Below are 15150 nucleotides of genomic sequence, written 5' to 3'. Positions count from 1 at the left end.
TACCCAACGCTTAGGTTTACCTCCACTTTACTCATATCCTTCCATATCCTTGTCTGTACATAATGCCCTGAATCTTTTCTATAACACCCGGAAATCTGCCCCCTTTATTCTATGTACCCAACGCACTAGAAGACCAGTTCTTAAAGCCTTTAGCCGTATCCTTATTCTAGTCCTCCTCTGTTCCTCTGGTGATGTAGAGGCTAACCCAGGCCCTGCAGCCCTCAGTATCACTCCTACTCCCCAGGCGCTATCATTTGATGACTTCTGTAATCGCAAAAGTCTTGGTTTCTTGCACATAAATATCAGAAGTCTACTTCCTAAGTTTGAGTTATTCACTGCGTTAGCACACTCTGCCAACCCTGATGTTCTAGCAGTGTCTGAATCCTGGCTCAGGAAGAACACCAAAAATTCTGAAATTTCCATCCCCAACTATAACATTTTCCGTCTAGATAGAACTGCCAAAGGGGGTGGAGTTGCAATCTACTGTAGAGATAGCCTGCAGAGCTCTATCATACTATCCAGGTCTGTGCCCAAACAGTTTGAGCTTCTACTTCTAAAAATCCACCTTTCCAGAAATAAGTCTCTCACTGTTGCCGCTTGCTACAGACCCCCTCAGCCCCCAGCTGTGCCCTGGACACCATATGTGAATTGATTGCCCCCATTTATCCTCAGAGTTTGTACTGCTTGGTGACCTAAATTGGGATATGCTTAATACCCCAGCCATCCTACAATCCAAGCTAGATGCCCTCAACCTCACGCAAATTATCAACGAACCTACCAGGTACAACCCTAAATCCGTAAACATGGGTACCCTCATAGATATCATCCTGACTAACACACCCTCTAAATACACCTCAGCTGTCTTCAACCAGGATCTCAGCGATCACTGCCTTATTGCCTGCGTCCGTAACGGGTCCGCGGTCAAACGACCACCCTCATCACTGTCAAACGCTCCCTAAAACACTTTAGCGAGGAGGCCTTCCTAATTGACCTGGCCCAGGTATCCTGGATGGATATAGATCTCATTCCGTCAGTAGAGGATGCCTGGTTGTTCCTTAAAAGTAATTTCCTCTCAATCTTAAATAAACATGCCCCATTCAAAAAATACAGAACTAAGAACCGATATAGCCCCTGGTTCTCCTCAGACTTGACTTCCCTTGACCAGCACAAAAACATCCTGTGGCGTACAGCATTAGCATCAAATAGCCCCCGCGATATGCAACTTTTCAGGGAAGTTAGGAACCAATATACACAAGCAGTCAGGAAAGCAAAGGCTAACTTTTTCAAACAGAAATTTGCTTCCTGTAGCACTAACTCCAAAAGTTTTGGGACACTGTAAAGTCCATGGAGAATAAGAGCACTTCCTCCCAGCTGCCCACTGCACTGAGGCTAGGAAACACTATCACCACCGATAAATCTACAATAATCGAGAATTTCAACAAGCATTTTGCTACAGCTGGCCATGCTTTCCATCTGGCTACCACTAACCCGGCCACCAACTCTGCACCCTCTGCTGCAACTTGCCCATGCCCCCCCGCTTCTCCTTCACACAAATTCAGACAGCTGATGTTTTGAAAGCGCTGCAAAATCTGGACCCCTACAAATCAGCTGGGCTAGACAATCTGGACCCTTTCTTTCTAAAACTAGCCGCCGAAATTGTCGCAACCCCTATTACTAGTCTGTTCAACCTCTCTTTCATAACGTCTGAGATCCCCAGAGATTGGAAAGCTGCCGCGGTCATCCCCCTCTTCAAAGGGGGTGACACTCTAGATCCAAACTGCTACAGACCTATATCCATCCTGCCCTGCCTTTCGAAAGTATTCGAAAGCCAAGTTAACAAACAGATCATCGACCATTTCGAATACCACCGTACCTTCTCCGCTATGCAATCCGGTTTCCGAGCTGGTCACGGGTGCACTTCAGCCACGCTCAAGGTCCTAAACGATATTATAACCGCGATTGATAATAGACAGTACTGTGCAGCCGTCTTCATCGACCTGGCCAAGGCTTTCGACTCTGTCAACCACCGCATTCTTATTGGCAGACTAAATAGCCTTGGTTTCTCAAATGACTGCCTCGCCTGGTTCACCAACTACTTCTCAGATAGAGTTCAGTGTGTCAAATCGGAGGGCCTGTTGTCTGGACCTATGGCAGTCTCTATGGGGGTGCCACAGGGTTCAATTCTTGGGCCGACACTTTTCTCCGTGTATATCAATGATGTCGCTCTTGCTGCTGGTGACTCTCAGATCCACCTCTACGCAGACGACACCATTTTGTATACATCTGGCCCTTCATTGGACACTGTGTTAACAAACCTCCAAACGAGCTTCAATGCCATACAACAATCCTTCAGTAGCCTTCAACTGCTCTTAAACACTAGTAAAACTAAATGCATGCTTTTCAATCGAACGCTGCTAGCACCCGCCCACCCGACTAGAATCACCACTCTCGACGGGTCTGACCTAGAGTATGTGGACAACTACAAATATCTAGGTGTCTGGTTAGACTGTAAACTCAACTTCCAGACTCACATAAAGAATCTCCAATCCAAAGTTAAATCTAGAATCGGCTTCCTATTTCGCAACAAAGCCTCCTTCACTCATGCTGCCAAACATGCCCTCGTAAAACTGACTATCCTACCGATCCTTGACTTCGGCGATGTCATTTACAAAATAGCCTCCAACACTCTACTCAGCAAATTGGATGTAGTCTATCACAGTGCCATCCGTTTTGTCTCCAAAGCCCCATACACTACCCACCACTGTGACCTGTACGCTCTTGTTGGCTGGTCCTCACTACATGTCCGTCGTCAAACCCACTGGCTCCAGGCCATCTATAAATCACTGCTAGGCAAATCCCCGCCTTATCTTAGCTCATTGGTCACCATAGCAGCACCCACCCGTAGTCTGCGCTCCAGCAGGTATATCTCACTGGTCATTCCCAAAGCCAACACCTCCTTTGGCCGCCATTCCTTCCAGTTCTCTGCTGCCAATGACTGGAACGAATTGCAAAAATCTCTGAAGCTGGAGACTCTTATCTCCCTCAATAACTTTAAGCATCAGTTGTCAGAGCACTTTACCGATCACTGCACCTGTACACAGCCCATCTGAAATTAGCCCACCCAACTACCTCATCCCTATATTGTTATTTATTTTGCTCTTTTGCACCCCAGTATCTCTATTTGCACATAATCTCTTGCACATCTAGCATTCCAGTGTTAATACTATTGTAATTATTCTGCACTATAGCCTATTTATTGCCTTACCTCCATAACTTGCTACATTTGCACACACTGTATATATATTTTCTGTTGTATTTCTGACTTTATGTTTTTTTTACCCCATATGTAACTCTGTGTTGTTTTTATTGCACTACTTTGCTTTATCTTGGCCAGGTCGCAGTTGTAAATGAGAACCTGTTCTCAACTGGCTTACCTGGTTAAATAAAGGTGAAATAAAAAATAAACAAAATAAAAAAACCACTACTAAAGGACACCAATAATAAGAAGAGACTTGCTTGGGCCAAGAAACACGAGCAATTAGACCGGTGGAAATCTGTCCTTTGGTCTGGAGTCCAAATTGGAGATTTTTGGTTCCAACCGCCGTGTCTTTGTGAGACGCAGTGCGGGTGAACGGATGATCTCCGCATGTGTATTTCCCACAGTGAAGCATGGAGGAGGAGGTGTTATGGTGTGTGGGGTGCTTTGCTGGTGACACTGTCTGTGATTTATTTAGAATGCAAGGCACACTTAACCAGCATGGCTACCACAGCATTCTGCAGCGATACGCCATTCCATCTGATTTGGGCTTAGTGGGACTATAATTCGTTTTTTAACAGGACAATGACCCAACACACCTCCAGGCGGTGTAAGGGCTATTTGTCGAAGAAGGAGAGTGATGGAGTGCTGCATCAGATGACCTTGCCTCCACAATTACCCGACCTCAACCCAATTGAGATGGTTTGGGATGAGTTGGACCGCAGAGTGAAGGAAAAGCAGCCAACAAGTGCTCAACCCCTCCTATCTATCTATCTATCTATCTATCTATCTATCTATCTATCTATCTATCTATCTATCTATCTATCTATCTATCTATCTATCTATCTATCTATCTATCTATCTATCTATCTATCTATCTATCTATCTATCTATCTATCTATCTATCTATCTATCTATCTATCTATCTATCTATCTATCTCTGAAGCCCATCCAGTTTGTGACACAGCCTGGTATCAAACCCAGGTCTGTAGTGACGTCTCAAGCATTGCAATGCAGTGCCTTAGACCGCTGCACCACTCGGGAGGCCCCTTAAATATAACTATTATATGGCTGGCACATTTAGTGAGAGGTCTAATGCTTTAATATTTTATAATTTCTGCCCTCCATCAAACACCTTTGGGATTCATTGGAACGCCGACTGCGAGAGCCAGGACTAATCGCCCAACATCTGTGCCCGACCTCACTAATGCTCTTGTGGCTGAATGGAAGCAAGTCCCCGCAGCAATGTTCCAACGTCTAGTGGAAAGCCTTCCCAGAAGAGTAGAGGCTGTTATAGCAGCAAAGAGGGGACCATGATTATGCCCATGGTTTCAGGATGTAGTGTATGTTATGTTTGGTATGGTTACATAATACAGATGGTTACTCAGGGTTGGGGAGTAACTGTTTACATGTAATCAGATTACAAAAAAATGAACTAATCAATTACGTTACCAGCTAAAATATTGTAATTAGATGACAGATACTTTTGAAAAACTAGATGATTACTTCTGGGATTACTTTTAAATTCAGAAAGGATGTTTGCGAAGAACTATATTATGACACCTTTCTGTTTTCTCAATTACATTCAATTCAGCATTGAAAAAAGCTGCAAGTTTAAGTTTGTTCCACCTGAGCGAGTGTTACCACAAGTCAGAGATCACTATGATTACACACCAAATGCGCTAGATGGATCCTTTTTGTCGTCTTCTAATGCCTCTTAAGGAGAAAGTAATCCAAACGTAACTGAAAGTAATCAGATTAGGTTAATGAGTTTGGGTAATCCAAAAGTTAAATTACTGATTACAATTTTGGACAAGTAACTAACGGATTACATTTAGAAAGTAACCTACCCAACCCTGGTTACTTAAGGCAAAAACGGAAGGACAGTGGTTGGTCGGGGCGGATGGGTTGGCGTATAACGGGAACGTCTAGCACTCCAAAATGTGTGAGTTCGAATCTCATCACGGACGACTTTAGCATTGTAGCTAATTAGCAACTTTTCAACTGCTTACTTTTTTTTTGCTACTTTAGAACTATTTAGCATGTTAGCTAACCCTTCCTCTAACCCTAACCTTAACCCTCTAACCAAACTCCTACACTTAACCCTAACCTTAACCCTAACCTCTAACCCCTAGCCTAGCTAAAGTTAGCGAGCTAGCTCACATTAGCCACCTAGCCACCTGGCTAGAATTCGTAACACATTATACATTTAGCAAATTCGTAACATATTGTACATTTAGCAAATTCAAAACATATCATACGAATAGTAATTGGTAACATATCATACGAAATGGGTGATGGACATCCACAAATTAATACATACCATACGAAACGTAACATATCAAACTAAATGGGTGGTACATATTTACTTACAGAATAATACAAAATGCTCTGAGACCAGGTTGATTATAGGGGTGATTATAGGACTGACCATGGAGTTGCTATGAATCAAGCTGTATATATTTAGTTCTCTATCAAGCAAAAATGTATGCATACAGTACATGCAGATGGACATAGACAAATGGGTATTATGTACACTGAACTACAGCTGCTGTACTACTGGACTGTATGTACAACTGTGGCTGATGTTGATACTGAGTGAGTGTGGGCTGGCTGAGGTAGCTACAGGCAGAAAGGGAGTGTTGTGTGCGGCTGCTGCTGCTAGGTGGTGCTGCCAATTCTGTCTCCTACATATACAGACAGAGGTGTATTTATACAGACAGAGCTGCTTCAGGCCATGTAAACACATGTCTAGTCTGTTTCATCAACCTGGCCTTAGGGCACATCGTAGGATTTGGTACTTAAATTAGTTTTCTTCCATTTAGTATATACACTGCTCCAAAAAATAAAGGGAACACTTAAACAACACAATGTAACTCCAAGTCAATCACACTTCTGTGAAATCAAACTGTCCACTTAGGAAGCAACACTGATTGACAATAAATTTCACATGCTGTTGTGCAAATGGAATAGACAACAGGTGGAAATTATAGGCAATTAGCAAGACACCCCCAATAAAGGACTGGTTTTGCAGGTGGTGACCACAGACCACTTCTCAGTTCCTATGCTTCCTGGCTGATGTTTTGGTCACTTTTGAATGCTGGCGGTGCTTTCACTCTAGTGGTAGCATGAGACGGAGTCTACAACCCACACAAGTGGCTCAGATAGTGCAGCTCATCCAGGATGGCACATCAATGCGAGCTGTGGCAAGAAGGTTTGCTGTGTCTGTCAGCTTAGTGTCCAGAGCATGGAGGCGCTACCAGGAGACAGGCCAGTACATCTGGAGACGTGGAGGAGGCCGTAGGAGGGCAACAACCCAGCAGCAGGACTGATACCTCCGCCTTTGTGCAAGGAGGAGCAGGAGGAGCACTGCCAGAGTCCTGCAAAATGACCTCCAGCAGGCCCCAAATGTGCATGTGTCTGCTCAAACGGTCAGAAACAGACTCCATGAGGGTGGTATGAGGGCCCGACGTCCACAGGTGGGGGTTGTGCTTACAGCCCAACACCGTGCAGGACGTTTGGCATTTGCCAGAGAACACCAAGATTGGCAAATTCGCCACTGGCGCCCTGTGCTCTTCACAGATGAAAGCAGGTTCACACTGAGCACGTGACAGACGTGACAGAGTCTGGAGACGCCGTGGAGAACGTTCTGCTGCCTGCAACATCCTCCAGCATGACCGGTTTGCGGTGTGTCAGTCATTGTGTGGGGTGGCATTTCTTTGGGGGGCCGCACAGCCTTCCATGTGCTCGCCAGAGGTAGCCTGATTGCCATTAGGTACCGAGATGAGATCCTCAGACCCCTTGTGAGACCATATGCTGGTGCGGTTGGCCCTGGGTTTCTCCTAATGCAAGACAATGCTAGACCTCATGTGGCTGGAGTGTGTCAGCAGTTCCTGCAAGAGGAAGGCATTGATGCTATGGACTGGCCCGCCCGTTCCCCAGACCTGAATCCAATAGAGCACATCTGGGACATCATGTCTCGCTCCATCCACCAACGCCACGTTGCACCACAGACTGTCCAGGAGTTGGCGGATGCTTTAGTCCAGGCCTGGGAGGAGATCCCTTAGGAGACCATCCGCCACCTCATCAGTAACATGCCCAGGCGTTGTAGGGAGGTCATACAGGCACGTGGAGGCCACACACACTACTGAGCCTCATTTTGACTTGTTTTAAGGACATTACATCAAAGTTGGATCAACCTGTAGTGTGGTTTTCCACTTTAATTTTGAGGGTGACTCCAAATCCAGACCTCCATGGGTTGATAAATTTGATTTCCATTGATAATTGTTGTGTGATTTTGTTGTCAGCACATTCAACTATGTAAAGAAAAAAGTATTTAATACGATTATTTCATTCATTCAGATCTAGGATGTGTTATTTTAGTGTTCCCTTTATTTTTTTGAGCAGTGTATAGATATTGCATTACGTTAGGTTACAGTATGAATGGAATAGTGGTCGTACAATATCATACACATTAGAGGGCGTATAGTATCACACATCGTACCTGGTTGTACAATGTCATACGAAATGGATTATGTAACTTATCATACGTCTTGGTGGACGTATACAGGGTTAGGTAGGTTACTTTCTAAATGTAATCCGTTACAGTTACTAGTTACCTGTCCAAAATTGTAATCAGTAATGTAACTTTTGGATTACCCAAACTCAGTAACATAATCTGATAACTTTCTGTTACTTTTAGATTACTTTTCCCTTAAGAGGCATTAGAAGAAGACAAAAATTAATATTACCAATTGAACAACATCTATTGCAGACTAAATCAATGTTAGAGTTTACATAGCTGGCCATAAATGGATGTTGCATTTTACTTTATGGGTTGGTTATGTAGGCTTCTTCTAACCCATATGAAAGCTCGATAATGTGCAGCTGTTTAAGTCTATCAAAAGTGTGTGGGTTTGAGCATGTGTTCGTTAGGCCATGGAAAATGTTGATTGAGCAATAAAAGCCTCACTCGTGGTCTTAAATTAAACTTGTTTTTGACAGTATGGAGCACAGTACCACAGAGGAGTTTAGAAGGGAGGAACTCCCTCAAACTTTTATTCCATAGGCTGGGATCCGCACTATGCAGCTGTTGCAAGAGTGCATTTTTCACTGGCTGGCCATTGTTCGCAAAAACATTGATTGAAAGGCAGCTTAAACTTCTTCAATTCAACCATTATTAGGTTAAAATCAGGGAACCGGTTCAGGGAACAGAACCGAAAACCAGCAAATAATTAAATTTTTCAAGGAACAGAACAGTCCCCACCCGCAAAATGTCAGTCGCATCTTGCACCATAGCCTACACTTGTCTGTCCATCACGCATGTAAACAACTAGCTTGGCTGCTTGGTGAAGTAATTTAATGAGCTAAACGTACAAAACTGTTGATTTCACAGGTTACAAAAGGAACAGAAAGGAATGTTTATAAACCAGTACTTTTTGGGGGGTTTGAACCGGTTCAGAACTTTATTTTGCTGGTTCTGTTCAGAACGAAATGATTGGAAAATAATTTTGTTCTAGCCCCCTGGTTAAAATACACATACAGTGCCTTGCAAAAGTATTCATCCCTCTTGGCATTTTTCCTATTTTGTTGCATTACAACCTGTCATTTAAATAGATTTTTATTTGGATTTCATGTAATGGACATACACACAATAGTACAAATTTGTGAAGTGGAATGAAAAAAATTACTTGTTTAAAAAAAATCTAAAAAATAAATAACGGAAAAGTGGTGCGTGCATATGTATTCACCCCCTTTGCTATGAAGCCCCTAAATAAGATCTGGTGCAACCAATTACCTTCAGAAGTCACATAATTAGTTAAATAAAGTCCACCTGTGTCACATGATCTGTCACATGATCTCAGTATATATACACCTGTTCTGAAAGGCCCCAGAGTCTGCACCACAACTAAGCAAGGGGCACCGCCAAGCAAGCGGCACCATGAAGACCAAGGAGGTCAGGGACAAAGTTGTGGAGAAGTACAGATCAGGGTTGGGTTATAAAAAAATATCAGAAACTTTGAACATCCCACGGAGCACCCTTAAATCCTTAAATCCAAGAATATGGCACCACAACAAACCTGCCAAGAGAGGGCTGCCCATCAAAATTCACAGACCAGGCAAGAATGGCATTAATCAGAGAGGCAACAAAGAGACCAAAGATAACCCTGAAGGAGCTGCAAAGCTCCACAGCAGAGATTGGAGTATCTGTCCATAGGACCACTTTAAGCCGTACACTCCACAGAGCTGGGCTTTACGGAAGAGTGGCCAGAAAAAAGCCCTTGCTTATAGAAAAACATAAGCAAACACGTTTGGTGTACGCCAAAAGGCATGTGGGAGACTCCCCAAACATATGGAAGAAGGTACTCTGGTCAGATGAGACAAAAATTGAGCTTTTTGGCCATCAAGGAAAACGCTATGTCTGGCACAAACCCAACACCTCTCATCACCCCGAGAACACCATCCCCACGGTGAAGCATGGTGGTGGCAGCATCATGCTGTGGGGATGTTTTTCATCGGCAGGGACTGGGAAACTGGTCAGAATTGAAGGAATGATGGATGCCGCTAAATACAGGGAAATTCTTGAGGGAAACCTGTTTCAGTCTTCCAGAGATTTGAGACTGGGACGGAGGTTCACCTTCCAGCAGGACAATGACCCTAAGCATACTGCTAAAGCAACACTTAAGTGGTTTAAGGGGAAACATTTAAATGTCTTGGAATGGCCTAGTCAAACCCAGACCTCAATCCAATTGAGAATCTGGTGTATGACTTAAATATTGCTGTACACCAGCGGATCCCATCCAACTTGAAGGAGCTGAAGCAGTTTTTCCTTGAAGAATGAGCAAAAATCCTAGTGGCTAGATGTGCCAAGCTTATAGAGACATACCCCAAGAGACTTGCAGCTGTAATTGCTGCAAAAGGTGGCTCTACAAAGTATTGACTTTGAGGGGGTGAATAGTTATGCACGCTCAAGTTTTCTGTTTCTTTGTCTTATTTCTTGTTAGTTTTACAAAAAATATATATTTTGCATCTTCATAGTGGTAGGCATGTTGTGTAAATCAAATTATACAAATCAATTTTAATTCCAGGTTGTAAGGCAACAAAATAGGAAAAATGCCAAGAGGGGTGAATACTTTCGCAAGCCACTGTATACATTTGTGAACAACCATCCACAACAACCACAATCCATAAGGCACAAATAGCTAAATGAGCGAGCAGCAATGTAATTCACATTAATGTGCTATGTAGATATCAATAATAAGTGATATCCATATCACCCGTAGGCTACACCACTGCTGTCATCCTTACCTCCAAGCTTTTATTCAAGTTGGATCATCTTTGGATGCTGACAGCAGTCACCCCATTGGAAGACATAACTTGGACTGTAGCCTACAAAAGCCTATTCCTGCTATTTTCCTGCGATCAATCAAACAGATTTGGTTTGTCATCATAGTGGTCTCTGACTTGTGGTCAGACTCGCTCATGCGGAACAAACTTAGCCTTTTTTCAGTGCTGATTTGAATATCATTGAGAAAACCAAACGGTGTCAAGTAATTTTGCTGCCAACATCCTTTCTGAATTTAAAAGTAATCCTAGAAGTAATCATCTAGGTTTTCAAAAGTATCTGTAATCCGAAACGGCTACATGTTACAGATTACATGTAGCCGTTACCACCTAACCCTGGATGTATAGTATTATACGTCTTTCTCTGAGACCAGGCTGCTTGTTGCATCATAACAACTAAGCAGAATTACAAGTAGAATTTACGTTGCTGGTTTAAACTAATGACAAAGGTTAGGAGAATTTACGTGAAAGGTTTACAGAACTAACAACAAAGATAAGGAGAATGTATGTAGCAGGTTAGGTGAATTAGGTTAATGTTAAGAAAAGGGTTAGGGGAAGGGGAAGCTACACAGTGGTGAATTTAGCATGTAAATCTTGGTTTGGCAAACAAAAACAAAAAAATGGGATGCATGCCAGCAAAGCCACTACACAACACTAAACAATACATTAATTGCACTATAACGGTGACAAACGGTGCCGACAAACTGTTAGGGCCTACATAAAGCTGTCCCAACAGCAGAGTCCCAACAGCAGTCCCAAAACCTTACCACTGCTACACCTGGCTATCAGCAGAGCCTTGTCTGGCAGCGAAACAGTTAATTAGCCTCATTTACTGCCTTTTTAAAAAACATAGCTGATATGGCTGACCTGCTTAAACAAATGTGGTTTCTACTGACAATTGAGATGTACAAACTATGGCATAAGAGGATGACGAGCGGATAAGAGGCAATCCGTAATTTCGATTAAGACTTTAATGAGCGAGCTAGGACGGACGTAGTCAATATAACTATTTGTTCTGCACTTCTGAAATGTACATTGACAGAATTTAGAACATGGCCGTTCTTAAAGTATTCACCCTGTACACCAAGTCAGAACCGTAGGATAAATAAAGGGGGCATATAAGCAGACAATGAAAGCTCTTACAATATTCGATGATGACATTTCTCTAAAACAGGTTATAGGCTAAATGTGCACCACCAAGTCAGAACAGTAGGCTAAGTTATGAGGGGAAAAGGGAGCAAATTATTAGGGTGAGGCACATGGGCTACTAACAGCTTACTACACAACATACACTTAGTCTTACTTTCTTAGCTACAGTATACATATCTCCCTGGCATATTACATTATTTATGCAGCAGCATACAATACATTTTTGGACTCACCTTGTTGTGCTGTGCTCACTTGAACAGGAAGGTGGGCGGCGGTCCTTCTTGTGGGCTCTAGAAAGAGGCCTGAAATCCTGACTTGGAATTCAGAGTTGGATGAACATTCAAAATTATTTTCCGTATTTTCCCAGTTGGAGCTAGTTTTTCAGAGTTCCCTGTTGTCTTGAACTCACTGAAGTCTGAGATTTCCCAGTTCCAAGTTTCCAGTTGTTTTGAATGCAGCAGAAGTCATGCTGGATTGACAGCATGGCCAATGTATTCACATTTTTCTGGCCCATGGCATTACGCCCTTTTTCGTGATATCCAGTTGGTAGTTACGATATTGTCTCATCGCTGCAACTCCCCTATGGACCCGGCGAAGGTCGAGAGCACTGCTTCTTGACACACTGCTCGCTTAACCCGGAAGCCAGCCGCACCAATGTGTCGGAGGAAACACTGTCGAATTGACGACCGAGTTCGACCGACCGGCCCGCCACAAGGAGTCGCTAGAGCACAATGAGACAAGGACATCCCGGCCGGCCAAACCCTCCCCTAACCCGGACGACGCTGGGACAATTGTGCGCCATCTCATGGGTCTCCCGGTCACGGCCAGCTGTGACACAGGATCGAACCCAGGGCTGCAGTGGCGCTTTAGCACTCATTGCTGAATTTGCGATTTCCAACTTGCTGTGTAATGTTTATGGCCGATGAGCACCGATACGTTGTATCTATAATTTCTCTTCATTTGAAAAGGATTTGCCAGTAGATTGCTGACTTAATGCATGATGATGACTGCTTGTCTAGCTTGCTAGCTAAGATTTTGAAAGTATGATGTTGACATGATCAGTCCAATCAAAGCTACGGTAGATATAACATGATTTGACGTCATTTTATCTGTGGCCAATGACCTTGAGACTTATTGGATGGGCACTTCTAATGTAAGTCTATGGTAGCACCCAAGGGGCTTGAAGTTTCGAGCTCTACCCATAGATTTTGCGATGACGTAGTATCCCAAAGAATGACAGAACACTGAGCCAATCACGGCGCAACTAGAGAACATTACCAACCCCTATGCTTCGTATTTTCCACTGGCTGCCCCACCACCACAGAAAGCACTGAGCTAGGCTGAAACACCTACATTTTGGAGCTGCCTTACTCAAGAAAGCAAAAAAGAGACCATGTTTGTATGCGGCTTTATTAACTCAATGTTTATTTTTTATTTTTTTGTTTTGCTAAACAGGTGGGGCTCTGCCCTGAATGATGCGTCGCCACTGAAGCTACAATGTTACAGTTGTCCCTGACGCGACTCCAACACGCAACCTTTGGATTGTTAGACCCATCCTCTTCGACCAACCTCCCTACTTTCGTTTCTGTCTTAAGTAACCATACCATTATTGCGTTTGTAACATAACATACCATACTTAATAGAGGTGCATAAATGTACGTAAAATAGCCAACATCTGTCCAGTGAGTCCAGTCTTTGTTGTCTATGCGTCATTTCAAGGTCATTTCCGATTGGGACAATTTGACGGGGGGGTCGGTGTGCTGCTAACAGCTAGCCTCCCTGCTGTCCCGAACCAGGGAGGTTCTGTGCCGCAACATATGTGACTGCCATGCTTGACAAAGTTACCAACGGGTTAAGCCACACAAAAAGTTCCGTAAAATTTCAAGCAAGCTGTGGAGTGAGTATACGACACATTTTTACCACTATAACACCTACATATGCAGCATTACCGGGAATGCAGTCTCCGCGAACGTGGGAACATTGCCTTTAAAAGGTACATTGCCGACAAAGTGCAATCAGATTGAATCCTTAGGTTTTAGGTTAATGTCTGGGGACATCCACTGTAAACAGACAACTGTTGTGGACGTGCCATTGGATGTAAACATTGTTTTTTTAAGGGTAATTACCTAATGTGTGTCTTGTGCAGGAGCATAACTAATTTCATTTAGGTAAGGTCAGGTCAGTAAAGTCAGCAAAGTACTATTTAAAAACAAATCTTGGTTGCACTTTATTTGGATAGTCCGGATAGTCCATCTGTATACAATGAGGGAAAAAAGTATTTGATCCCCTGCTGATTTTGTACGTTTTCCCACTGACAAAGAAATGATCAGTCTATAATTTTAATGGTAGGTTTATTTGAACAGTGAGAGACAGAATAACAACAAAAAATCCAGAAAAACGCATGTCAAAAATGTTATAAATTGATTTGCATTTTAATGAGGGAAATAAGTATTTGACCCCTCTGCAAAACATGATTTAGTACTTGGTGGCAAAACCCTTGTTGGCAATCACAGAGGTCACACGTTTCTTGTAGTTGGCCACCAGGTTTGCACACATCTCAGGAGGGATTTTGTCCCACTCCTCTTTGCAGATCTTCTCCAAGTCATTAAGGTTTCGAGGCCGACAACTCGAACCTTCAGTTCCCTCCACAGATTTTCTATGGGATTAAGGTCTGGAGACTGGCTAGGCCACTCCAGGACCTTAATGTGCTTCTTCTTGAGCCACTCCTTTGTTGCCTTGGCCGCGTGTTTTGGGTCATTGTCATGCTGGAATACCCATCCACGACCCATTTTCAATGCCCTGGCTGAGGGAAGGAGGTTCTCACCCAAGATTTGACGGTACATGGTCCTGTCCATCGTCCCTTTGATGCAGTGAAGTTGTCCTGTCCCCTTAGCAGAAAAACACCCCCAAAGCATAATGTTTCCACCTCCATGTTTGACGGTGGGGATGGTGTTCTTGGGGTCATAGACAGCATTCCTCCTCCTGTAAAAACACGGCAAGTTGAGTTGATGCCAAAGAGCTCCATTTTGGTCTCATCTGACCACAACACTTTCACCCAGTTCTCCTCTGAATCATTCAGATGTTCATTGGCAAACTTCAGACGGCCCTGTATGTGTGCTTTCTTGAGCAGAGGGGACCTTGTGGGCGCTGCAGGATTTCAGTCCTTTACGGCGTAGTGTGTTACCAATTGTGCCTTGAGATCAATGACTAGATCCTCCCGTGTAGTTCTGGGCTGATTCCTCACCGTTCTCATGATCATTGCAACTCCACAAGGTGAGATCTTGCATGGAGCCCCAGGCCGAGGGAGATTGACAGTTCTTTTGTGTTTCTTCCATTTGCGAATAATCGCACCAACTGTTGTCACCTTCTCACCAAGCTGCTTGGTGATGGTCTTGTAGACC

The 15150-nt window shown here is 43.6% G+C and overlaps 1 protein-coding gene across 1 annotated transcript in view; it reads left to right on the top strand.

Moving 5' to 3' along the window:
* LOC121552948 (solute carrier family 22 member 16) overlaps window positions 1–15150 on the top strand; it is a 60310-nt gene that overhangs the window by 23857 nt on the left and 21303 nt on the right. The window lies entirely within an intron of this gene.

This window comes from Coregonus clupeaformis, chromosome 36 (genome assembly GCF_020615455.1).
Source record: "Coregonus clupeaformis isolate EN_2021a chromosome 36, ASM2061545v1, whole genome shotgun sequence".
Lineage (NCBI taxonomy): Eukaryota > Metazoa > Chordata > Actinopteri > Salmoniformes > Salmonidae > Coregonus > Coregonus clupeaformis.
This window is presented reverse-complemented; position numbering and strand designations above follow the sequence as displayed.